Raw genomic sequence first — 18,735 nt, forward strand, 5'->3', positions numbered from 1 at the left:
CCCCTGTCTCCCCCGGAGAGGGAGCAGCGCCCTCTGCTGCCTAGAAAGATGAAAAAGCTTACAGCACCTGGTATTCCCAGGCGGTCTCCCATCCAAGTACTAACCAGGCCCGACCCTGCTTAGCTTCCAAGATCGGACGAGATCGGGCGTGTTCAGAGTGGTATGGCCGTAAGCAATTGAGGCGGCGGCAGGGAGGCCTTTTATACACGGCTTAGCCTGTGCCTACTGCAGGGCCTTTTGAAAACCGGCCACCAAATGGGCCTATTTCTCTGCCCTCTGTTATCATTGACGCCCTCAGCCGTTGTGCTCACCGGGAGCAAGGCCGCAGTCTTTTCTCTCCCCTACATTTGCGCTGTTCAGCGACGGCAGGGACACAAATGCATGCTGTGATAAGTTTGCAGCCTCCCCGAGGGAAAGCCAGCTGTTGCTGGCACACGGGACGTGATGTCGTCCTTGTACTTCCTCTGCAAAAGTGACTGCACTGCCGCTGGCCAGCACTGTTGTTGGAGGCCCCCTGTCTCCCCCGGAGAGGGAGCAGCGCCCTCTGCTGCCTAGAAAGATGAAAAAGCTTACAGCACCTGGTATTCCCAGGCGGTCTCCCATCCAAGTACTAACCAGGCCCGACCCTGCTTAGCTTCCGAGATCGGACGAGATCGGGCGTGTTCAGAGTGGTATGGCCGTAAGCAATTGAGGCGGCGGCAGGGAGGCCTTTTATACACGGCTTAGCCTGTGCCTAATGCAGGGCCTTTTGAAAACCGGCCACCAAATGGGCCTATTTCTCTGCCCTCTGTTATCATTGACGCCCTCAGCCGTTGTGCTCACCGGGAGCAAGGCCGCAGTCTTTTCTCTCCCCTACATTTGCGCTGTTCAGCGACGGCAGGGACACAAATGCATGCTGTGATAAGTTTGCAGCCTCCCCGAGGGAAAGCCAGCTGTTGCTGGCACACGGGACGTGATGTCGTCCTTGTACTTCCTCTGCAAAAGTGACTGCACTGCCGCTGGCCAGCACTGTTGTTGGAGGCCCCCTGTCTCCCCCGGAGAGGGAGCAGCGCCCTCTGCTGCCTAGAAAGATGAAAAAGCTTACAGCACCTGGTATTCCCAGGCGGTCTCCCATCCAAGTACTAACCAGGCCCGACCCTGCTTAGCTTCCGAGATCGGACGAGATCGGGCGTGTTCAGAGTGGTATGGCCGTAAGCAATTGAGGCGGCGGCAGGGAGGCCTTTTATACACGGCTTAGCCTGTGCCTACTGCAGGGCCTTTTGAAAACCGGCCACCAAATGGGCCTATTTCTCTGCCCTCTGTTATCATTGACGCCCTCAGCCGTTGTGCTCACCGGGAGCAAGGCCGCAGTCTTTTCTCTCCCCTACATTTGCGCTGTTCAGCGACGGCAGGGACACAAATGCATGCTGTGATAAGTTTGCAGCCTCCCCGAGGGAAAGCCAGCTGTTGCTGGCACACGGGACGTGATGTCGTCCTTGTACTTCCTCTGCAAAAGTGACTGCACTGCCGCTGGCCAGCACTGTTGTTGGAGGCCCCCTGTCTCCCCCGGAGAGGGAGCAGCGCCCTCTGCTGCCTAGAAAGATGAAAAAGCTTACAGCACCTGGTATTCCCAGGCGGTCTCCCATCCAAGTACTAACCAGGCCCGACCCTGCTTAGCTTCCGAGATCGGACGAGATCGGGCGTGTTCAGAGTGGTATGGCCGTAAGCAATTGAGGCGGCGGCAGGGAGGCCTTTTATACACGGCTTAGCCTGTGCCTACTGCAGGGCCTTTTGAAAACCGGCCACCAAATGGGCCTATTTCTCTGCCCTCTGTTATCATTGACGCCCTCAGCCGTTGTGCTCACCGGGAGCAAGGCCGCAGTCTTTTCTCTCCCCTACATTTGCGCTGTTCAGCGACGGCAGGGACACAAATGCATGCTGTGATAAGTTTGCAGCCTCCCCGAGGGAAAGCCAGCTGTTGCTGGCACACGGGACGTGATGTCGTCCTTGTACTTCCTCTGCAAAAGTGACTGCACTGCCGCTGGCCAGCACTGTTGTTGGAGGCCCCCTGTCTCCCCCGGAGAGGGAGCAGCGCCCTCTGCTGCCTAGAAAGATGAAAAAGCTTACAGCACCTGGTATTCCCAGGCGGTCTCCCATCCAAGTACTAACCAGGCCCGACCCTGCTTAGCTTCCGAGATCGGACGAGATCGGGCGTGTTCAGAGTGGTATGGCCGTAAGCAATTGAGGCGGCGGCAGGGAGGCCTTTTATACACGGCTTAGCCTGTGCCTACTGCAGGGCCTTTTGAAAACCGGCCACCAAATGGGCCTATTTCTCTGCCCTCTATTATCATTGACGCCCTCAGCCGTTGTGCTCACCGGGAGCAAGGCCGCAGTCTTTTCTCTCCCCTACATTTGCGCTGTTCAGCGACGGCAGGGACACAAATGCATGCTGTGATAAGTTTGCAGCCTCCCCGAGGGAAAGCCAGCTGTTGCTGGCACACGGGACGTGATGTCGTCCTTGTACTTCCTCTGCAAAAGTGACTGCACTGCCGCTGGCCAGCACTGTTGTTGGAGGCCCCCTGTCTCCCCCGGAGAGGGAGCAGCGCCCTCTGCTGCCTAGAAAGATGAAAAAGCTTACAGCACCTGGTATTCCCAGGCGGTCTCCCATCCAAGTACTAACAAGGCCCGACCCTGCTTAGCTTCCGAGATCGGACGAGATCGGGCGTGTTCAGAGTGGTATGGCCGTAAGCAATTGAGGCGGCGGCAGGGAGGCCTTTTATACACGGCTTAGCCTGTGCCTACTGCAGGGCCCTTTGAAAACCGGCCACCAAATGGGCCTATTTCTCTGCCCTCTATTATCATTGACGCCCTCAGCCGTTGTGCTCACCGGGAGCAAGGCCGCAGTCTTTTCTCTCCCCTACATTTGCGCTGTTCAGCGACGGCAGGGACACAAATGCATGCTGTGATAAGTTTGCAGCCTCCCCGAGGGAAAGCCAGCTGTTGCTGGCACACGGGACGTGATGTCGTCCTTGTACTTCCTCTGCAAAAGTGACTGCACTGCCGCTGGCCAGCACTGTTGTTGGAGGCCCCCTGTCTCCCCCGGAGAGGGAGCAGCGCCCTCTGCTGCCTAGAAAGATGAAAAAGCTTACAGCACCTGGTATTCCCAGGCGGTCTCCCATCCAAGTACTAACCAGGCCCGACCCTGCTTAGCTTCCGAGATCGGACGAGATCGGGCGTGTTCAGAGTGGTATGGCCGTAAGCAATTGAGGCGGCGGCAGGGAGGCCTTTTATACACGGCTTAGCCTGTGCCTACTGCAGGGCCTTTTGAAAACCGGCCACCAAATGGGCCTATTTCTCTGCCCTCTGTTATCATTGACGCCCTCAGCCGTTGTGCTCACCGGGAGCAAGGCCACAGTCTTTTCTCTCCCCTACATTTGCGCTGTTCAGCGACGGCAGGGACACAAATGCATGCTGTGATAAGTTTGCAGCCTCCCCGAGGGAAAGCCAGCTGTTGCTGGCACACGGGACGTGATGTCGTCCTTGTACTTCCTCTGCAAAAGTGACTGCACTGCCGCTGGCCAGCACTGTTGTTGGAGGCCCCCTGTCTCCCCCGGAGAGGGAGCAGCGCCCTCTGCTGCCTAGAAAGATGAAAAAGCTTACAGCACCTGGTATTCCCAGGCGGTCTCCCATCCAAGTACTAACCAGGCCCGACCCTGCTTAGCTTCCGAGATCGGACGAGATCGGGCGTGTTCAGAGTGGTATGGCCGTAAGCAATTGAGGCGGCGGCAGGGAGGCCTTTTATACACGGCTTAGCCTGTGCCTACTGCAGGGCCTTTTGAAAACCGGCCACCAAATGGGCCTATTTCTCTGCCCTCTGTTATCATTGACGCCCTCAGCCGTTGTGCTCACCGGGAGCAAGGCCGCAGTCTTTTCTCTCCCCTACATTTGCGCTGTTCAGCGACGGCAGGGACACAAATGCATGCTGTGATAAGTTTGCAGCCTCCCCGAGGGAAAGCCAGCTGTTGCTGGCACACGGGACGTGATGTCGTCCTTGTACTTCCTCTGCAAAAGTGACTGCACTGCCGCTGGCCAGCACTGTTGTTGGAGGCCCCCTGTCTCCCCCGGAGAGGGAGCAGCGCCCTCTGCTGCCTAGAAAGATGAAAAAGCTGACAGCACCTGGTATTCCCAGGCGGTCTCCCATCCAAGTACTAACCAGGCCCGACCCTACTTAGCTTCCGAGATCGGACGAGATCGGGCGTGTTCAGAGTGGTATGGCCGTAAGCAATTGAGGCGGCGGCAGGGAGGCCTTTTATACACGGCTTAGCCTGTGCCTACTGCAGGGCCTTTTGAAAACCGGCCACCAAATGGGCCTATTTCTCTGCCCTCTGTTATCATTGACGCCCTCAGCCGTTGTGCTCACCGGGAGCAAGGCCGCAGTCTTTTCTCTCCCCTACATTTGCGCTGTTCAGCGACGGCAGGGACACAAATGCATGCTGTGATAAGTTTGCAGCCTCCCCGAGGGAAAGCCAGCTGTTGCTGGCACACGGGACGTGATGTCGTCCTTGTACTTCCTCTGCAAAAGTGACTGCACTGCCGCTGGCCAGCACTGTTGTTGGAGGCCCCCTGTCTCCCCCGGAGAGGGAGCAGCGCCCTCTGCTGCCTAGAAAGATGAAAAAGCTTACAGCACCTGGTATTCCCAGGCGGTCTCCCATCCAAGTACTAACCAGGCCCGACCCTGCTTAGCTTCCGAGATCGGACGAGATCGGGCGTGTTCAGAGTGGTATGGCCGTAAGCAATTGAGGCGGCGGCAGGGAGGCCTTTTATACACGGCTTAGCCTGTGCCTACTGCAGGGCCTTTTGAAAACCGGCCACCAAATGGGCCTATTTCTCTGCCCTCTGTTATCATTGACGCCCTCAGCCGTTGTGCTCAACGGGAGCAAGGCCGCAGTCTTTTCTCTCCCCTACATTTGCGCTGTTCAGCGACGGCAGGGACACAAATGCATGCTGTGATAAGTTTGCAGCCTCCCCGAGGGAAAGCCAGCTGTTGCTGGCACACGGGACGTGATGTCGTCCTTGTACTTCCTCTGCAAAAGTGACTGCACTGCCGCTGGCCAGCACTGTTGTTGGAGGCCCCCTGTCTCCCCCGGAGAGGGAGCAGCGCCCTCTGCTGCCTAGAAAGATGAAAAAGCTTACAGCACCTGGTATTCCCAGGCGGTCTCCCATCCAAGTACTAACCAGGCCCGACCCTGCTTAGCTTCCGAGATCGGACGAGATCGGGCGTGTTCAGAGTGGTATGGCCGTAAGCAATTGAGGCGGCGGCAGGGAGGCCTTTTATACACGGCTTAGCCTGTGCCTACTGCAGGGCCTTTTGAAAACCGGCCACCAAATGGGCCTATTTCTCTGCCCTCTGTTATCATTGACGCCCTCAGCCGTTGTGCTCACCGGGAGCAAGGCCGCAGTCTTTTCTCTCCCCTACATTTGCGCTGTTCAGCGACGGCAGGGACACAAATGCATGCTGTGATAAGTTTGCAGCCTCCCCGAGGGAAAGCCAGCTGTTGCTGGCACACGGGACGTGATGTCGTCCTTGTACTTCCTCTGCAAAAGTGACTGCACTGCCGCTGGCCAGCACTGTTGTTGGAGGCCCCCTGTCTCCCCCGGAGAGGGAGCAGCGCCCTCTGCTGCCTAGAAAGATGAAAAAGCTTACAGCACCTGGTATTCCCAGGCGGTCTCCCATCCAAGTACTAACCAGGCCCGACCCTGCTTAGCTTCCGAGATCGGACGAGATCGGGCGTGTTCAGAGTGGTATGGCCGTAAGCAATTGAGGCGGCGGCAGGGAGGCCTTTTATACACGGCTTAGCCTGTGCCTACTGCAGGGCCCTTTGAAAACCGGCCACCAAATGGGCCTATTTCTCTGCCCTCTATTATCATTGACGCCCTCAGCCGTTGTGCTCACCGGGAGCAAGGCCGCAGTCTTTTCTCTCCCCTACATTTGCGCTGTTCAGCGACGGCAGGGACACAAATGCATGCTGTGATAAGTTTGCAGCCTCCCCGAGGGAAAGCCAGCTGTTGCTGGCACACGGGACGTGATGTCGTCCTTGTACTTCCTCTGCAAAAGTGACTGCACTGCCGCTGGCCAGCACTGTTGTTGGAGGCCCCCTGTCTCGCCCCGGAGAGGGAGCAGCGCCCTCTGCTGCCTAGAAAGATGAAAAAGCTTACAGCACCTGGTATTCCCAGGCTGTCTCCCATCCAAGTACTAACCAGGCCCGACCCTGCTTAGCTTCCGAGATCGGACGAGATCGGGCGTGTTCAGAGTGGTATGGCCGTAAGCAATTGAGGCGGCGGCAGGGAGGCCTTTTATACACGGCTTAGCCTGTGCCTACTGCAGGGCCCTTTGAAAACCGGCCACCAAATGGGCCTATTTCTCTGCCCTCTATTATCATTGACGCCCTCAGCCGTTGTGCTCACCGGGAGCAAGGCCGCAGTCTTTTCTCTCCCCTACATTTGCGCTGTTCAGCGACGGCAGGGACACAAATGCATGCTGTGATAAGTTTGCAGCCTCCCCGAGGGAAAGCCAGCTGTTGCTGGCACACGGGACGTGATGTCGTCCTTGTACTTCCTCTGCAAAAGTGACTGCACTGCCGCTGGCCAGCACTGTTGTTGGAGGCCCCCTGTCTCCCCCGGAGAGGGAGCAGCGCCCTCTGCTGCCTAGAAAGATGAAAAAGCTTACAGCACCTGGTATTCCCAGGCGGTCTCCCATCCAAGTACTAACCAGGCCCGACCCTGCTTAGCTTCCGAGATCGGACGAGATCGGGCGTGTTCAGAGTGGTATGGCCGTAAGCAATTGAGGCGGCGGCAGGGAGGCCTTTTATACACGGCTTAGCCTGTGCCTACTGCAGGGCCCTTTGAAAACCGGCCACCAAATGGGCCTATTTCTCTGCCCTCTATTATCATTGACGCCCTCAGCCGTTGTGCTCACCGGGAGCAAGGCCGCAGTCTTTTCTCTCCCCTACATTTGCGCTGTTCAGCGACGGCAGGGACACAAATGCATGCTGTGATAAGTTTGCAGCCTCCCCGAGGGAAAGCCAGCTGTTGCTGGCACACGGGACGTGATGTCGTCCTTGTACTTCCTCTGCAAAAGTGACTGCACTGCCGCTGGCCAGCACTGTTGTTGGAGGCCCCCTGTCTCCCCCGGAGAGGGAGCAGCGCCCTCTGCTGCCTAGAAAGATGAAAAAGCTTACAGCACCTGGTATTCCCAGGCGGTGTCCCATCCAAGTACTAACCAGGCCCGACCCTGCTTAGCTTCCGAGATCGGACGAGATCGGGCGTGTTCAGAGTGGTATGCCGTAAGCAATTGAGGCGGCGGCAGGGAGGCCTTTTATACACGGCTTAGCCTGTGCCTACTGCAGGGCCTTTTGAAAACCGGCCACCAAATGGGCCTATTTCTCTGCCCTCTATTATCATTGACGCCCTCAGCCGTTGTGCTCACCGGGAGCAAGGCCGCAGTCTTTTCTCTCCCCTACATTTGCGCTGTTCAGCGACGGCAGGGACACAAATGCATGCTGTGATAAGTTTGCAGCCTCCCCGAGGGAAAGCCAGCTGTTGCTGGCACACGGGACGTGATGTCGTCCTTGTACTTCCTCTGCAAAAGTGACTGCACTGCCGCTGGCCAGCACTGTTGTTGGAGGCCCCCTGTCTCCCCCGGAGAGGGAGCAGCGCCCTCTGCTGCCTAGAAAGATGAAAAAGCTTACAGCACCTGGTATTCCCAGGCGGTCTCCCATCCAAGTACTAACCAGGCCTGACCCTGCTTAGCTTCCGAGATCGGACGAGATCGGGCGTGTTCAGAGTGGTATGGCCGTAAGCAATTGAGGCGGCGGCAGGGAGGCCTTTTATACACGGCTTAGCCTGTGCCTACTGCAGGGCCCTTTGAAAACCGGCCACCAAATGGGCCTATTTCTCTGCCCTCTATTATCATTGACGCCCTCAGCCGTTGTGCTCACCGGGAGCAAGGCCGCAGTCTTTTCTCTCCCCTACATTTGCGCTGTTCAGCGACGGCAGGGACACAAATGCATGCTGTGATAAGTTTGCAGCCTCCCCGAGGGAAAGCCAGCTGTTGCTGGCACACGGGACGTGATGTCGTCCTTGTACTTCCTCTGCAAAAGTGACTGCACTGCCGCTGGCCAGCACTGTTGTTGGAGGCCCCCTGTCTCCCCCGGAGAGGGAGCAGCGCCCTCTGCTGCCTAGAAAGATGAAAAAGCTTACAGCACCTGGTATTCCCAGGCGGTCTCCCATCCAAGTACTAACCAGGCCCGACCCTGCTTAGCTTCCGAGATCGGACGAGATCGGGCGTGTTCAGAGTGGTATGGCCGTAAGCAATTGAGGCGGCGGCAGGGAGGCCTTTTATACACGGCTTAGCCTGTGCCTACTGCAGGGCCCTTTGAAAACCGGCCACCAAATGGGCCTATTTCTCTGCCCTCTATTATCATTGACGCCCTCAGCCGTTGTGCTCACCGGGAGCAAGGCCGCAGTCTTTTCTCTCCCCTACATTTGCGCTGTTCAGCGACGGCAGGGACACAAATGCATGCTGTGATAAGTTTGCAGCCTCCCCGAGAGAAAGCCAGCTGTTGCTGGCACACGGGACGTGATGTCGTCCTTGTACTTCCTCTGCAAAAGTGACTGCACTGCCGCTGGCCAGCACTGTTGATGGAGGCCCCCTGTCTCCCCCGGAGAGGGAGCAGCGCCCTCTGCTGCCTAGAAAGATGAAAAAGCTTACAGCACCTGGTATTCCCAGGCGGTCTCCCATCCAAGTACTAACCAGGCCCGACCCTGCTTAGCTTCCGAGATCGGACGAGATCGGGCGTGTTCAGAGTGGTATGGCCGTAAGCAATTGAGGCGGCGGCAGGGAGGCCTTTTATACACGGCTTAGCCTGTGCCTACTGCAGGGCCCTTTGAAAACCGGCCACCAAATGGGCCTATTTCTCTGCCCTCTATTATCATTGACGCCCTCAGCCGTTGTGCTCACCGGGAGCAAGGCCGCAGTCTTTTCTCTCCCCTACATTTGCGCTGTTCAGCGACGGCAGGGACACAAATGCATGCTGTGATAAGTTTGCAGCCTCCCCGAGGGAAAGCCAGCTGTTGCTGGCACACGGGACGTGATGTCGTCCTTGTACTTCCTCTGCAAAAGTGACTGCACTGCCGCTGGCCAGCACTGTTGTTGGAGGCCCCCTGTCTCCCCCGGAGAGGGAGCAGCGCCCTCTGCTGCCTAGAAAGATGAAAAAGCTTACAGCACCTGGTATTCCCAGGCGGTCTCCCATCCAAGTACTAACCAGGCCCGACCCTGCTTAGCTTCCGAGATCGGACGAGATCGGGCGTGTTCAGAGTGGTATGGCCGTAAGCAATTGAGGCGGCGGCAGGGAGGCCTTTTATACACGGCTTAGCCTGTGCCTACTGCAGGGCCCTTTGAAAACCGGCCACCAAATGGGCCTATTTCTCTGCCCTCTATTATCATTGACGCCCTCAGCCGTTGTGCTCACCGGGAGCAAGGCCGCAGTCTTTTCTCTCCCCTACATTTGCGCTGTTCAGCGACGGCAGGGACACAAATGCATGCTGTGATAAGTTTGCAGCCTCCCCGAGGGAAAGCCAGCTGTTGCTGGCACACGGGACGTGATGTCGTCCTTGTACTTCCTCTGCAAAAGTGACTGCACTGCCGCTGGCCAGCACTGTTGTTGGAGGCCCCCTGTCTCCCCCGGAGAGGGAGCAGCGCCCTCTGCTGCCTAGAAAGATGAGAAAGCTTACAGCACCTGGTATTCCCAGGCGGTCTCCCATCCAAGTACTAACCAGGCCCGACCCTGCTTAGCTTCCGAGATCGGACGAGATCGGGCGTGTTCAGAGTGGTATGCCGTAAGCAATTGAGGCGGCGGCAGGGAGGCCTTTTATACACGGCTTAGCCTGTGCCTACTGCAGGGCCTTTTGAAAACCGGCCACCAAATGGGCCTATTTCTCTGCCCTCTATTATCATTGACGCCCTCAGCCGTTGTGCTCACCGGGAGCAAGGCCGCAGTCTTTTCTCTCCCCTACATTTGCGCTGTTCAGCGACGGCAGGGACACAAATGCATGCTGTGATAAGTTTGCAGCCTCCCCGAGGGAAAGCCAGCTGTTGCTGGCACACAGGACTTGATGTCGTCCTTGTACTTCCTCTGCAAAAGTGACTGCACTGCCGCTGGCCAGCACTGTTGTTGGAGGCCCCCTGTCTCCCCCGGAGAGGGAGCAGCGCCCTCTGCTGCCTAGAAAAATGAAAAAGCTTACAGCACCTGGTATTCCCAGGCGGTCTCCCATCCAAGTACTAACCAGGCCCGACCCTGCTTAGCTTCCGAGATCGGACGAGATCGGGCGTGTTCAGAGTGGTATGGCCGTAAGCAATTGAGGCGGCGGCAGGGAGGCCTTTTATACACGGCTTAGCCTGTGCCTACTGCAGGGCCCTTTGAAAACCGGCCACCAAATGGGCCTATTTCTCTGCCCTCTATTATCATTGACGCCCTCAGCCGTTGTGCTCACCGGGAGCAAGGCCGCAGTCTTTTCTCTCCCCTACATTTGCGCTGTTCAGCGACGGCAGGGACACAAATGCATGCTGTGATAAGTTTGCAGCCTCCCCGAGGGAAAGCCAGCTGTTGCTGGCACACGGGACGTGATGTCGTCCTTGTACTTCCTCTGCAAAAGTGACTGCACTGCCGCTGGCCAGCACTGTTGTTGGAGGCCCCCTGTCTCCCCCGGAGAGGGAGCAGCGCCCTCTGCTGCCTAGAAAGATGAAAAAGCTTACAGCACCTGGTATTCCCAGGCGGTCTCCCATCCAAGTACTAACCAGGCCCGACCCTGCTTAGCTTCCGAGATCGGACGAGATCGGGCGTGTTCAGAGTGGTATGGCCGTAAGCAATTGAGGCGGCGGCAGGGAGGCCTTTTATACACGGCTTAGCCTGTGCCTACTGCAGGGCCCTTTGAAAACCGGCCACCAAATGGGCCTATTTCTCTGCCCTCTATTATCATTGACGCCCTCAGCCGTTGTGCTCACCGGGAGCAAGGCCGCAGTCTTTTCTCTCCCCTACATTTGCGCTGTTCAGCGACGGCAGGGACACAAATGCATGCTGTGATAAGTTTGCAGCCTCCCCGAGGGAAAGCCAGCTGTTGCTGGCACACGGGACGTGATGTCGTCCTTGTACTTCCTCTGCAAAAGTGACTGCACTGCCGCTGGCCAGCACTGTTGTTGGAGGCCCCCTGTCTCCCCCGGAGAGGGAGCAGCGCCCTCTGCTGCCTAGAAAGATGAAAAAGCTTACAGCACCTGGTATTCCCAGGCGGTCTCCCATCCAAGTACTAACCAGGCCCGACCCTGCTTAGCTTCCGAGATCGGACGAGATCGGGCGTGTTCAGAGTGGTATGGCCGTCAGCAATTGAGGCGGCGGCAGGGAGGCCTTTTATACACGGCTTAGCCTGTGCCTACTGCAGGGCCCTTTGAAAACCGGCCACCAAATGGGCCTATTTCTCTGCCCTCTATTATCATTGACGCCCTCAGCCGTTGTGCTCACCGGGAGCAAGGCCGCAGTCTTTTCTCTCCCCTACATTTGCGCTGTTCAGCGACGGCAGGGACACAAATGCATGCTGTGATAAGTTTGCAGCCTCCCCGAGAGAAAGCCAGCTGTTGCTGGCACACGGGACGTGATGTCGTCCTTGTACTTCCTCTGCAAAAGTGACTGCACTGCCGCTGGCCAGCACTGTTGTTGGAGGCCCCCTGTCTCCCCCGGAGAGGGAGCAGCGCCCTCTGCTGCCTAGAAAGATGAAAAAGCTTACAGCACCTGGTATTCCCAGGCGGTCTCCCATCCAAGTACTAACCAGGCCCGACCCTGCTTAGCTTCCGAGATCGGACGTGTTCAGAGTGGTATGGCCGTAAGCAATTGAGGCGGCGGCAGGGAGGCCTTTTATACACGGCTTAGCCTGTGCCGACTGCAGGGCCTTTTAAAAACCGGCCACCAAATGGGCCTATTTCTCTGCCCTCTATTATCATTGACGCCCTCAGCCGTTGTGCTCACCGGGAGCAAGGCCGCAGTCTTTTCTCTCCCCTACATTTGCGCTGTTCAGCGACGGCAGGGACACAAATGCATGCTGTGATAAGTTTGCAGCCTCCCCGAGGGAAAGCCAGCTGTTGCTGGCACACGGGACGTGATGTCGTCCTTGTACTTCCTCTGCAAAAGTGACTGCACTGCCGCTGGCCAGCACTGTTGTTCGAGGCCCCCTGTCTCCCCCGGAGAGGGAGCAGCGCCCTCTGCTGCCTGGAAAGATGAAAAAGCTTACAGCACCTGGTATTCCCAGGCGGTCTCCCATCCAAGTACTAACCAGGCCCGACCCTGCTTAGCTTCCGAGATCGGACGAGATCGGGCGCGTTCAGAGTGGTATGGCCGTAAGCAATTGCGGTGGCGGCAGGGAGGCCTTTTATACACGGCTTAGCCTGTGCCTACTGCAGGGCCTTTTGAAAACCGGCCACCAAATGGGCCTATTTCTCTGCCCTCTATTATCATTGACGCCCTCAGCCGTTGTGCTCACCGGGAGCAAGGCCGCAGTCTTTTCTCTCCCCTACATTTGCGCTGTTCAGCGACGGCAGGGACACAAATGCATGCTGTGATAAGTTTGCAGCCTCCCCGAGGGAAAGCCAGCTGTTGCTGGCACACAGGACTTGATGTCGTCCTTGTACTTCCTCTGCAAAAGTGACTGCACTGCCGCTGGCCAGCACTGTTGTTGGAGGCCCCCTGTCTCCCCCGGAGAGGGAGCAGCGCCCTCTGCTGCCTAGAAAGATGAAAAAGCTTACAGCACCTGGTATTCCCAGGCGGTCTCCCATCCAAGTACTAACCAGGCCCGACCCTGCTTAGCTTCCGAGATCGGACGAGATCGGGCGTGTTCAGAGTGGTATGGCCGTAAGCAATTGAGGCGGCGGCAGGGAGGCCTTTTATACACGGCTTAGCCTGTGCCTACTGCAGGGCCCTTTGAAAACCGGCCACCAAATGGGCCTATTTCTCTGCCCTCTATTATCATTGACGCCCTCAGCCGTTGTGCTCACCGGGAGCAAGGCCGCAGTCTTTTCTCTCCCCTACATTTGCGCTGTTCAGCGACGGCAGGGACACAAATGCATGCTGTGATAAGTTTGCAGCCTCCCCGAGGGAAAGCCAGCTGTTGCTGGCACACGGGACGTGATGTCGTCCTTGTACTTCCTCTGCAAAAGTGACTGCACTGCCGCTGGCCAGCACTGTTGTTGGAGGCCCCCTGTCTCCCCCGGAGAGGGAGCAGCGCCCTCTGCTGCCTAGAAAGATGAAAAAGCTTACAGCACCTGGTATTCCCAGGCGGTCTCCCATCCAAGTACTAACCAGGCCCGACCCTGCTTAGCTTCCGAGATCGGACGAGATCGGGCGTGTTCAGAGTGGTATGGCCGTAAGCAATTGAGGCGGCGGCAGGGAGGCCTTTTATACACGGCTTAGCCTGTGCCTACTGCAGGGCCCTTTGAAAACCGGCCACCAAATGGGCCTATTTCTCTGCCCTCTATTATCATTGACGCCCTCAGCCGTTGTGCTCACCGGGAGCAAGGCCGCAGTCTTTTCTCTCCCCTACATTTGCGCTGTTCAGCGACGGCAGGGACACAAATGCATGCTGTGATAAGTTTGCAGCCTCCCCGAGGGAAAGCCAGCTGTTGCTGGCACACGGGACGTGATGTCGTCCTTGTACTTCCTCTGCAAAAGTGACTGCACTGCCGCTGGCCAGCACTGTTGTTGGAGGCCCCCTGTCTCCCCCGGAGAGGGAGCAGCGCCCTCTGCTGCCTAGAAAGATGAAAAAGCTTACAGCACCTGGTATTCCCAGGCGGTCTCCCATCCAAGTACTAACCAGGCCCGACCCTGCTTAGCTTCCGAGATCGGACGAGATCGGGCGTGTTCAGAGTGGTATGGCCGTCAGCAATTGAGGCGGCGGCAGGGAGGCCTTTTATACACGGCTTAGCCTGTGCCTACTGCAGGGCCCTTTGAAAACCGGCCACCAAATGGGCCTATTTCTCTGCCCTCTATTATCATTGACGCCCTCAGCCGTTGTGCTCACCGGGAGCAAGGCCGCAGTCTTTTCTCTCCCCTACATTTGCGCTGTTCAGCGACGGCAGGGACACAAATGCATGCTGTGATAAGTTTGCAGCCTCCCCGAGAGAAAGCCAGCTGTTGCTGGCACACGGGACGTGATGTCGTCCTTGTACTTCCTCTGCAAAAGTGACTGCACTGCCGCTGGCCAGCACTGTTGTTGGAGGCCCCCTGTCTCCCCCGGAGAGGGAGCAGCGCCCTCTGCTGCCTAGAAAGATGAAAAAGCTTACAGCACCTGGTATTCCCAGGCGGTCTCCCATCCAAGTACTAACCAGGCCCGACCCTGCTTAGCTTCCGAGATCGGACGTGTTCAGAGTGGTATGGCCGTAAGCAATTGAGGCGGCGGCAGGGAGGCCTTTTATACACGGCTTAGCCTGTGCCGACTGCAGGGCCTTTTAAAAACCGGCCACCAAATGGGCCTATTTCTCTGCCCTCTATTATCATTGACGCCCTCAGCCGTTGTGCTCACCGGGAGCAAGGCCGCAGTCTTTTCTCTCCCCTACATTTGCGCTGTTCAGCGACGGCAGGGACACAAATGCATGCTGTGATAAGTTTGCAGCCTCCCCGAGGGAAAGCCAGCTGTTGCTGGCACACGGGACGTGATGTCGTCCTTGTACTTCCTCTGCAAAAGTGACTGCACTGCCGCTGGCCAGCACTGTTGTTCGAGGCCCCCTGTCTCCCCCGGAGAGGGAGCAGCGCCCTCTGCTGCCTGGAAAGATGAAAAAGCTTACAGCACCTGGTATTCCCAGGCGGTCTCCCATCCAAGTACTAACCAGGCCCGACCCTGCTTAGCTTCCGAGATCGGACGAGATCGGGCGCGTTCAGAGTGGTATGGCCGTAAGCAATTGCGGTGGCGGCAGGGAGGCCTTTTATACACGGCTTAGCCTGTGCCTACTGCAGGGCCTTTTGAAAACCGGCCACCAAATGGGCCTATTTCTCTGCCCTCTATTATCATTGACGCCCTCAGCCGTTGTGCTCACCGGGAGCAAGGCCGCAGTCTTTTCTCTCCCCTACATTTGCGCTGTTCAGCGACGGCAGGGACACAAATGCATGCTGTGATAAGTTTGTAGCCTCCCAGAGGGAAAGCCAGCTGTTGCTGGCACACGGGACGTGATGTCGTCCTTGTACTTCCTCTGCAAAAGTGACTGCACTGCCGCTGGCCAGCACTGTTGTTCGAGGCCCCCTGTCTCCCCTGGAGAGGAAGCAGCGCCCTCTGCTGCCTAGAAAGATGAAAAAGCTTACAGCACCTGGTATTCCCAGGCGGTCTCCCATCCAAGTACTAACCAGGCCCGACCCTGCTTAGCTTCCGAGATCGGACGAGATCGGGCGTGTTCAGAGTGGTATGGCCGTAAGCAATTGAGGCGGCGGCAGGGAGGCCTTTTATACACGGCTTAGCCTGTGCCTACTGCAGGGCCTTTTGAAAACCGGCCACCAAATGGGCCTATTTCTCTGCCCTCTATTATCATAGACGCCCTCAGCCGTTGTGCTCACCGGGAGCAAGGCCGCAGTCTTTTCTCTCCCCTACATTTGCGCTGTTCAGCGACGGCAGGGACACAAATGCATGCTGTGATAAGTTTGCAGCCTCCCCGAGGGAAAGCCAGCTGTTGCTGGCACACGGGACGTGATGTCGTCCTTGTACTTCCTCTGCAAAAGTGACTGCACTGCCGCTGGCCAGCACTGTTGTTGGAGGCCCCCTGTCTCCCCCGGAGAGGGAGCAGCGCCCTCTGCTGCCTAGAAAGATGAAAAAGCTTACAGCACCTGGTATTCCCAGGCGGTCTCCCATCCAAGTACTAACCAGGCCCGACCCTGCTTAGCTTCCGAGATCGGACGAGATCGGGCGTGTTCAGAGTGGTATGGCCGTAAGCAATTGAGGCGGCGGCAGGGAGGCCTTTTATACACGGCTTAGCCTGTGCCTACTGCAGGGCCCTTTGAAAACCGGCCACCAAATGGGCCTATTTCTCTGCCCTCTATTATCATTGACGCCCTCAGCCGTTGTGCTCACCGGGAGCAAGGCCGCAGTCTTTTCTCTCCCCTACATTTGCGCTGTTCAGCGACGGCAGGGACACAAATGCATGCTGTGATAAGTTTGCAGCCTCCCCGAGGGAAAGACAGCTGTTGCTGGCACACGGGACGTGATGTCGTCCTTGTACTTCCTCTGCAAAAGTGACTGCACTGCCGCTGGCCAGCACTGTTGTTCGAGGCCCCCTGTCTCCCCCGGAGAGGGAGCAGCGCCCTCTGCTGCCTAGAAAGATGAAAAAGCTTACAGCATCTGGTATTCCCAGGCGGTCTCCCATCCAAGTACTAACCAGGCCCGACCCTGCTTAGCTTCCGAGATCGGACGAGATCGGGAGTGTTCAGAGTGGTATGGCCGTAAGCAATTGAGGCGGCGGCAGGGAGGCCTTTTATACACGGCTTAGCCTGTGCCTACTGCAGGGCCTTTTGAAAACCGGCCACCAAATGGGCCTATTTCTCTGCCCTCTATTATCATTGACGCCCTCAGCCGTTGTGCTCACCGGGAGCAAGGCCGCAGTCTTTTCTCTCCCCTACATTTGCGCTGTTCAGCGACGGCAGGGACACAAATGCATGCTGTGATAAGTTTGCAGCCTCCCCGAGGGAAAGCCAGCTGTTGCTGGCACACGGGACGTGATGTCGTCCTTGTACTTCCTCTGCAAAAGTGACTGCACTGCCGCTGGCCAGCACTGTTGTTGGAGGCCCCCTGTCTCCCCCGGAGAGGGAGCAGCGCCCTCTGCTGCCTAGAAAGATGAAAAAGCTTACAGCACCTGGTATTCCCAGGCGGTCTCCCATCCAAGTACTAACCAGGCCCGATCCTGCTTAGCTTCCGAGAACGGACGTGTTCAGAGTGGTATGGCCGTAAGCAATTGAGGCGGCGGCAGGGAGGCCTTTTATACACGGCTTAGCCTGTGCCTACTGCAGGGCCCTTTGAAAACCGGCCACCAAATGGGCCTATTTCTCTGCCCTCTATTATCATTGACGCCCTCAGCCGTTGTGCTCACCGGGAGCAAGGCCGCAGTCTTTTCTCTCCCCTACATTTGCGCTGTTCAGCGACGGCAGGGACACAAATGCATGCTGTGATAAGTTTGCAGCCTCCCCGAGGGAAAGACAGCTGTTGCTGGCACACGGGACGTGATGTCGTCCTTGTACTTCCTCTGCAAAAGTGACTGCACTGCCGCTGGCCAGCACTGTTGTTCGAGGCCCCCTGTCTCCCCCGGAGAGGGAGCAGCGCCCTCTGCTGCCTAGAAAGATGAAAAAGCTTACAGCATCTGGTATTCCCAGGCGGTCTCCCATCCAAGTACTAACCAGGCCCGACCCTGCTTAGCTTCCGAGATCGGACGAGATCGGGAGTGTTCAGAGTGGTATGGCCGTAAGCAATTGAGGCGGCGGCAGGGAGGCCTTTTATACACGGCTTAGCCTGTGCCTACTGCAGGGCCTTTTGAAAACCGGCCACCAAATGGGCCTATTTCTCTGCCCTCTATTATCATTGACGCCCTCAGCCGTTGTGCTCACCGGGAGCAAGGCCGCAGTCTTTTCTCTCCCCTACATTTGCGCTGTTCAGCGACGGCAGGGACACAAATGCATGCTGTGATAAGTTTGCAGCCTCCCCGAGGGAAAGCCAGCTGTTGCTGGCACACGGGACGTGATGTCGTCCTTGTACTTCCTCTGCAAAAGTGACTGCACTGCCGCTGGCCAGCACTGTTGTTGGAGGCCCCCTGTCTCCCCCGGAGAGGGAGCAGCGCCCTCTGCTGCCTAGAAAGATGAAAAAGCTTACAGCACCTGGTATTCCCAGGCGGTCTCCCATCCAAGTACTAACCAGGCCCGATCCTGCTTAGCTTCCGAGATCGGACGTGTTCAGAGTGGTATGGCCGTAAGCAATTGAGGCGGCGGCAGGGAGGCCTTTTATACACGGCTTAGCCTGTGCCTACTGCAGGGCCTTTTGAAAACCGGCCACCAAATGGGCCTATTTCTCTGCCCTCTATTATCATTGACGCCCTCAGCCGTTGTGCTCACCGGGAGCAAGGCCGCAGTCTTTTCTCTCCCCTACATTTGCGCTGTTCAGCGACGGCAGGGACACAAATGCATGCTGTGATAAGTTTGCAGCCTCCCCGAGGGAAAGCCAGCTGTTGCTGGCACACGGGACGTGATGTCGTCCTTGTACTTCCTCTGCAAAAGTGACTGCACTGCCGCTGGCCAGCACTGTTGTTGGAGGCCCCCTGTCTCCCCCGGAGAGGGAGCAGCGCCCTCTGCTGCCTAGAAAGATGAAAAAGCTTACAGCACCTGGTATTCCCAGGCGGTCTCCCATCCAAGTACTAACCAGGCCCGACCCTGCTTAGCTTCCGAGAATGGACGTGTTCAGAGTGGAATGGCCGTAAGCAATTGAGGCGGCGGCAGGGAGGCCTTTTATACACGGCTTAGCCTGTGCCTACTGCATGGCCTTTTGAAAACCGGCCACCAAATGGGCCTATTTCTCTGCCCTCTATTATCATTGACGCCCTCAGCCGTTGTGCTCACCGGGAGCAAGGCCGCAGTCTTTTCTCTCCCCTACATTTGCGCTGTTCAGCGACGGCAGGGACACAAATGCATGCTGTGA

The 18,735-nt window shown here is 57.3% G+C and overlaps 32 non-coding genes and 5 pseudogenes across 32 annotated transcripts; all 37 read right to left on the bottom strand.

Moving 5' to 3' along the window:
* Positions 1-55: 55 nt before the first annotated feature.
* On the bottom strand, positions 56-174 carry LOC144541037 (5S ribosomal RNA). Its single transcript, XR_013506252.1, has one exon. It is a non-coding gene; the product is annotated as a 5S ribosomal RNA (ribosomal RNA).
* A 392-nt stretch (positions 175-566) lies between these two features.
* Positions 567-685, bottom strand: LOC144540556 (5S ribosomal RNA). The gene has a single exon (XR_013505777.1). It is a non-coding gene; the product is annotated as a 5S ribosomal RNA (ribosomal RNA).
* A 392-nt stretch (positions 686-1,077) lies between these two features.
* Positions 1,078-1,196, bottom strand: LOC144540558 (5S ribosomal RNA). The gene has a single exon (XR_013505779.1). It is a non-coding gene; the product is annotated as a 5S ribosomal RNA (ribosomal RNA).
* A 392-nt stretch (positions 1,197-1,588) lies between these two features.
* LOC144540559 (5S ribosomal RNA) lies at positions 1,589-1,707 on the bottom strand. The gene has a single exon (XR_013505780.1). It is a non-coding gene; the product is annotated as a 5S ribosomal RNA (ribosomal RNA).
* A 392-nt stretch (positions 1,708-2,099) lies between these two features.
* On the bottom strand, positions 2,100-2,218 carry LOC144540560 (5S ribosomal RNA). The gene has a single exon (XR_013505781.1). It is a non-coding gene; the product is annotated as a 5S ribosomal RNA (ribosomal RNA).
* Positions 2,219-2,610: 392 nt separating this feature from the next.
* Positions 2,611-2,729, bottom strand: LOC144541187 (5S ribosomal RNA). Its single transcript, XR_013506402.1, has one exon. It is a non-coding gene; the product is annotated as a 5S ribosomal RNA (ribosomal RNA).
* Positions 2,730-3,121: 392 nt separating this feature from the next.
* Positions 3,122-3,240, bottom strand: LOC144540561 (5S ribosomal RNA). Its single transcript, XR_013505782.1, has one exon. It is a non-coding gene; the product is annotated as a 5S ribosomal RNA (ribosomal RNA).
* A 392-nt stretch (positions 3,241-3,632) lies between these two features.
* LOC144540562 (5S ribosomal RNA) lies at positions 3,633-3,751 on the bottom strand. The gene has a single exon (XR_013505783.1). It is a non-coding gene; the product is annotated as a 5S ribosomal RNA (ribosomal RNA).
* A 392-nt stretch (positions 3,752-4,143) lies between these two features.
* On the bottom strand, positions 4,144-4,262 carry LOC144541193 (5S ribosomal RNA). Its single transcript, XR_013506407.1, has one exon. It is a non-coding gene; the product is annotated as a 5S ribosomal RNA (ribosomal RNA).
* A 392-nt stretch (positions 4,263-4,654) lies between these two features.
* LOC144540564 (5S ribosomal RNA) lies at positions 4,655-4,773 on the bottom strand. The gene has a single exon (XR_013505785.1). It is a non-coding gene; the product is annotated as a 5S ribosomal RNA (ribosomal RNA).
* Positions 4,774-5,165: 392 nt separating this feature from the next.
* Positions 5,166-5,284, bottom strand: LOC144540565 (5S ribosomal RNA). The gene has a single exon (XR_013505786.1). It is a non-coding gene; the product is annotated as a 5S ribosomal RNA (ribosomal RNA).
* Positions 5,285-5,676: 392 nt separating this feature from the next.
* LOC144540566 (5S ribosomal RNA) lies at positions 5,677-5,795 on the bottom strand. Its single transcript, XR_013505787.1, has one exon. It is a non-coding gene; the product is annotated as a 5S ribosomal RNA (ribosomal RNA).
* A 393-nt stretch (positions 5,796-6,188) lies between these two features.
* LOC144541209 (5S ribosomal RNA) lies at positions 6,189-6,307 on the bottom strand. Its single transcript, XR_013506423.1, has one exon. It is a non-coding gene; the product is annotated as a 5S ribosomal RNA (ribosomal RNA).
* Positions 6,308-6,699: 392 nt separating this feature from the next.
* LOC144540567 (5S ribosomal RNA) lies at positions 6,700-6,818 on the bottom strand. The gene has a single exon (XR_013505788.1). It is a non-coding gene; the product is annotated as a 5S ribosomal RNA (ribosomal RNA).
* Positions 6,819-7,210: 392 nt separating this feature from the next.
* On the bottom strand, positions 7,211-7,328 carry LOC144541276 (5S ribosomal RNA). Its single transcript, XR_013506471.1, has one exon. It is a non-coding gene; the product is annotated as a 5S ribosomal RNA (ribosomal RNA).
* A 392-nt stretch (positions 7,329-7,720) lies between these two features.
* Positions 7,721-7,839, bottom strand: LOC144541095 (5S ribosomal RNA). Its single transcript, XR_013506310.1, has one exon. It is a non-coding gene; the product is annotated as a 5S ribosomal RNA (ribosomal RNA).
* A 392-nt stretch (positions 7,840-8,231) lies between these two features.
* LOC144540568 (5S ribosomal RNA) lies at positions 8,232-8,350 on the bottom strand. The gene has a single exon (XR_013505789.1). It is a non-coding gene; the product is annotated as a 5S ribosomal RNA (ribosomal RNA).
* Positions 8,351-8,742: 392 nt separating this feature from the next.
* On the bottom strand, positions 8,743-8,861 carry LOC144540569 (5S ribosomal RNA). The gene has a single exon (XR_013505790.1). It is a non-coding gene; the product is annotated as a 5S ribosomal RNA (ribosomal RNA).
* Positions 8,862-9,253: 392 nt separating this feature from the next.
* On the bottom strand, positions 9,254-9,372 carry LOC144540570 (5S ribosomal RNA). Its single transcript, XR_013505791.1, has one exon. It is a non-coding gene; the product is annotated as a 5S ribosomal RNA (ribosomal RNA).
* A 392-nt stretch (positions 9,373-9,764) lies between these two features.
* LOC144541239 (5S ribosomal RNA) lies at positions 9,765-9,882 on the bottom strand. Its single transcript, XR_013506454.1, has one exon. It is a non-coding gene; the product is annotated as a 5S ribosomal RNA (ribosomal RNA).
* Positions 9,883-10,274: 392 nt separating this feature from the next.
* Positions 10,275-10,393, bottom strand: LOC144540571 (5S ribosomal RNA). The gene has a single exon (XR_013505792.1). It is a non-coding gene; the product is annotated as a 5S ribosomal RNA (ribosomal RNA).
* A 392-nt stretch (positions 10,394-10,785) lies between these two features.
* Positions 10,786-10,904, bottom strand: LOC144540572 (5S ribosomal RNA). Its single transcript, XR_013505793.1, has one exon. It is a non-coding gene; the product is annotated as a 5S ribosomal RNA (ribosomal RNA).
* Positions 10,905-11,296: 392 nt separating this feature from the next.
* LOC144541028 (5S ribosomal RNA) lies at positions 11,297-11,415 on the bottom strand. The gene has a single exon (XR_013506243.1). It is a non-coding gene; the product is annotated as a 5S ribosomal RNA (ribosomal RNA).
* A 392-nt stretch (positions 11,416-11,807) lies between these two features.
* LOC144541334 (5S ribosomal RNA) lies at positions 11,808-11,916 on the bottom strand (annotated as a pseudogene).
* A 392-nt stretch (positions 11,917-12,308) lies between these two features.
* On the bottom strand, positions 12,309-12,427 carry LOC144541432 (5S ribosomal RNA). Its single transcript, XR_013506548.1, has one exon. It is a non-coding gene; the product is annotated as a 5S ribosomal RNA (ribosomal RNA).
* A 392-nt stretch (positions 12,428-12,819) lies between these two features.
* On the bottom strand, positions 12,820-12,938 carry LOC144540573 (5S ribosomal RNA). Its single transcript, XR_013505794.1, has one exon. It is a non-coding gene; the product is annotated as a 5S ribosomal RNA (ribosomal RNA).
* A 392-nt stretch (positions 12,939-13,330) lies between these two features.
* On the bottom strand, positions 13,331-13,449 carry LOC144540575 (5S ribosomal RNA). Its single transcript, XR_013505796.1, has one exon. It is a non-coding gene; the product is annotated as a 5S ribosomal RNA (ribosomal RNA).
* Positions 13,450-13,841: 392 nt separating this feature from the next.
* Positions 13,842-13,960, bottom strand: LOC144541029 (5S ribosomal RNA). Its single transcript, XR_013506244.1, has one exon. It is a non-coding gene; the product is annotated as a 5S ribosomal RNA (ribosomal RNA).
* A 392-nt stretch (positions 13,961-14,352) lies between these two features.
* On the bottom strand, positions 14,353-14,461 carry LOC144541336 (5S ribosomal RNA; annotated as a pseudogene).
* Positions 14,462-14,853: 392 nt separating this feature from the next.
* Positions 14,854-14,972, bottom strand: LOC144541443 (5S ribosomal RNA). The gene has a single exon (XR_013506559.1). It is a non-coding gene; the product is annotated as a 5S ribosomal RNA (ribosomal RNA).
* A 392-nt stretch (positions 14,973-15,364) lies between these two features.
* On the bottom strand, positions 15,365-15,483 carry LOC144540576 (5S ribosomal RNA). The gene has a single exon (XR_013505797.1). It is a non-coding gene; the product is annotated as a 5S ribosomal RNA (ribosomal RNA).
* A 392-nt stretch (positions 15,484-15,875) lies between these two features.
* On the bottom strand, positions 15,876-15,994 carry LOC144540577 (5S ribosomal RNA). Its single transcript, XR_013505798.1, has one exon. It is a non-coding gene; the product is annotated as a 5S ribosomal RNA (ribosomal RNA).
* Positions 15,995-16,386: 392 nt separating this feature from the next.
* Positions 16,387-16,505, bottom strand: LOC144541167 (5S ribosomal RNA). The gene has a single exon (XR_013506382.1). It is a non-coding gene; the product is annotated as a 5S ribosomal RNA (ribosomal RNA).
* Positions 16,506-16,897: 392 nt separating this feature from the next.
* Positions 16,898-17,006, bottom strand: LOC144541361 (5S ribosomal RNA; annotated as a pseudogene).
* Positions 17,007-17,398: 392 nt separating this feature from the next.
* Positions 17,399-17,517, bottom strand: LOC144541169 (5S ribosomal RNA). Its single transcript, XR_013506384.1, has one exon. It is a non-coding gene; the product is annotated as a 5S ribosomal RNA (ribosomal RNA).
* A 392-nt stretch (positions 17,518-17,909) lies between these two features.
* LOC144541356 (5S ribosomal RNA) lies at positions 17,910-18,018 on the bottom strand (annotated as a pseudogene).
* Positions 18,019-18,410: 392 nt separating this feature from the next.
* On the bottom strand, positions 18,411-18,519 carry LOC144541363 (5S ribosomal RNA; annotated as a pseudogene).
* Between the last annotated feature and the right edge of the window lie 216 nt (positions 18,520-18,735).

This window comes from Centroberyx gerrardi, chromosome 10 (assembly GCF_048128805.1).
Source record: "Centroberyx gerrardi isolate f3 chromosome 10, fCenGer3.hap1.cur.20231027, whole genome shotgun sequence".
NCBI classification, from domain to species: Eukaryota; Metazoa; Chordata; class Actinopteri; order Beryciformes; family Berycidae; genus Centroberyx; species Centroberyx gerrardi.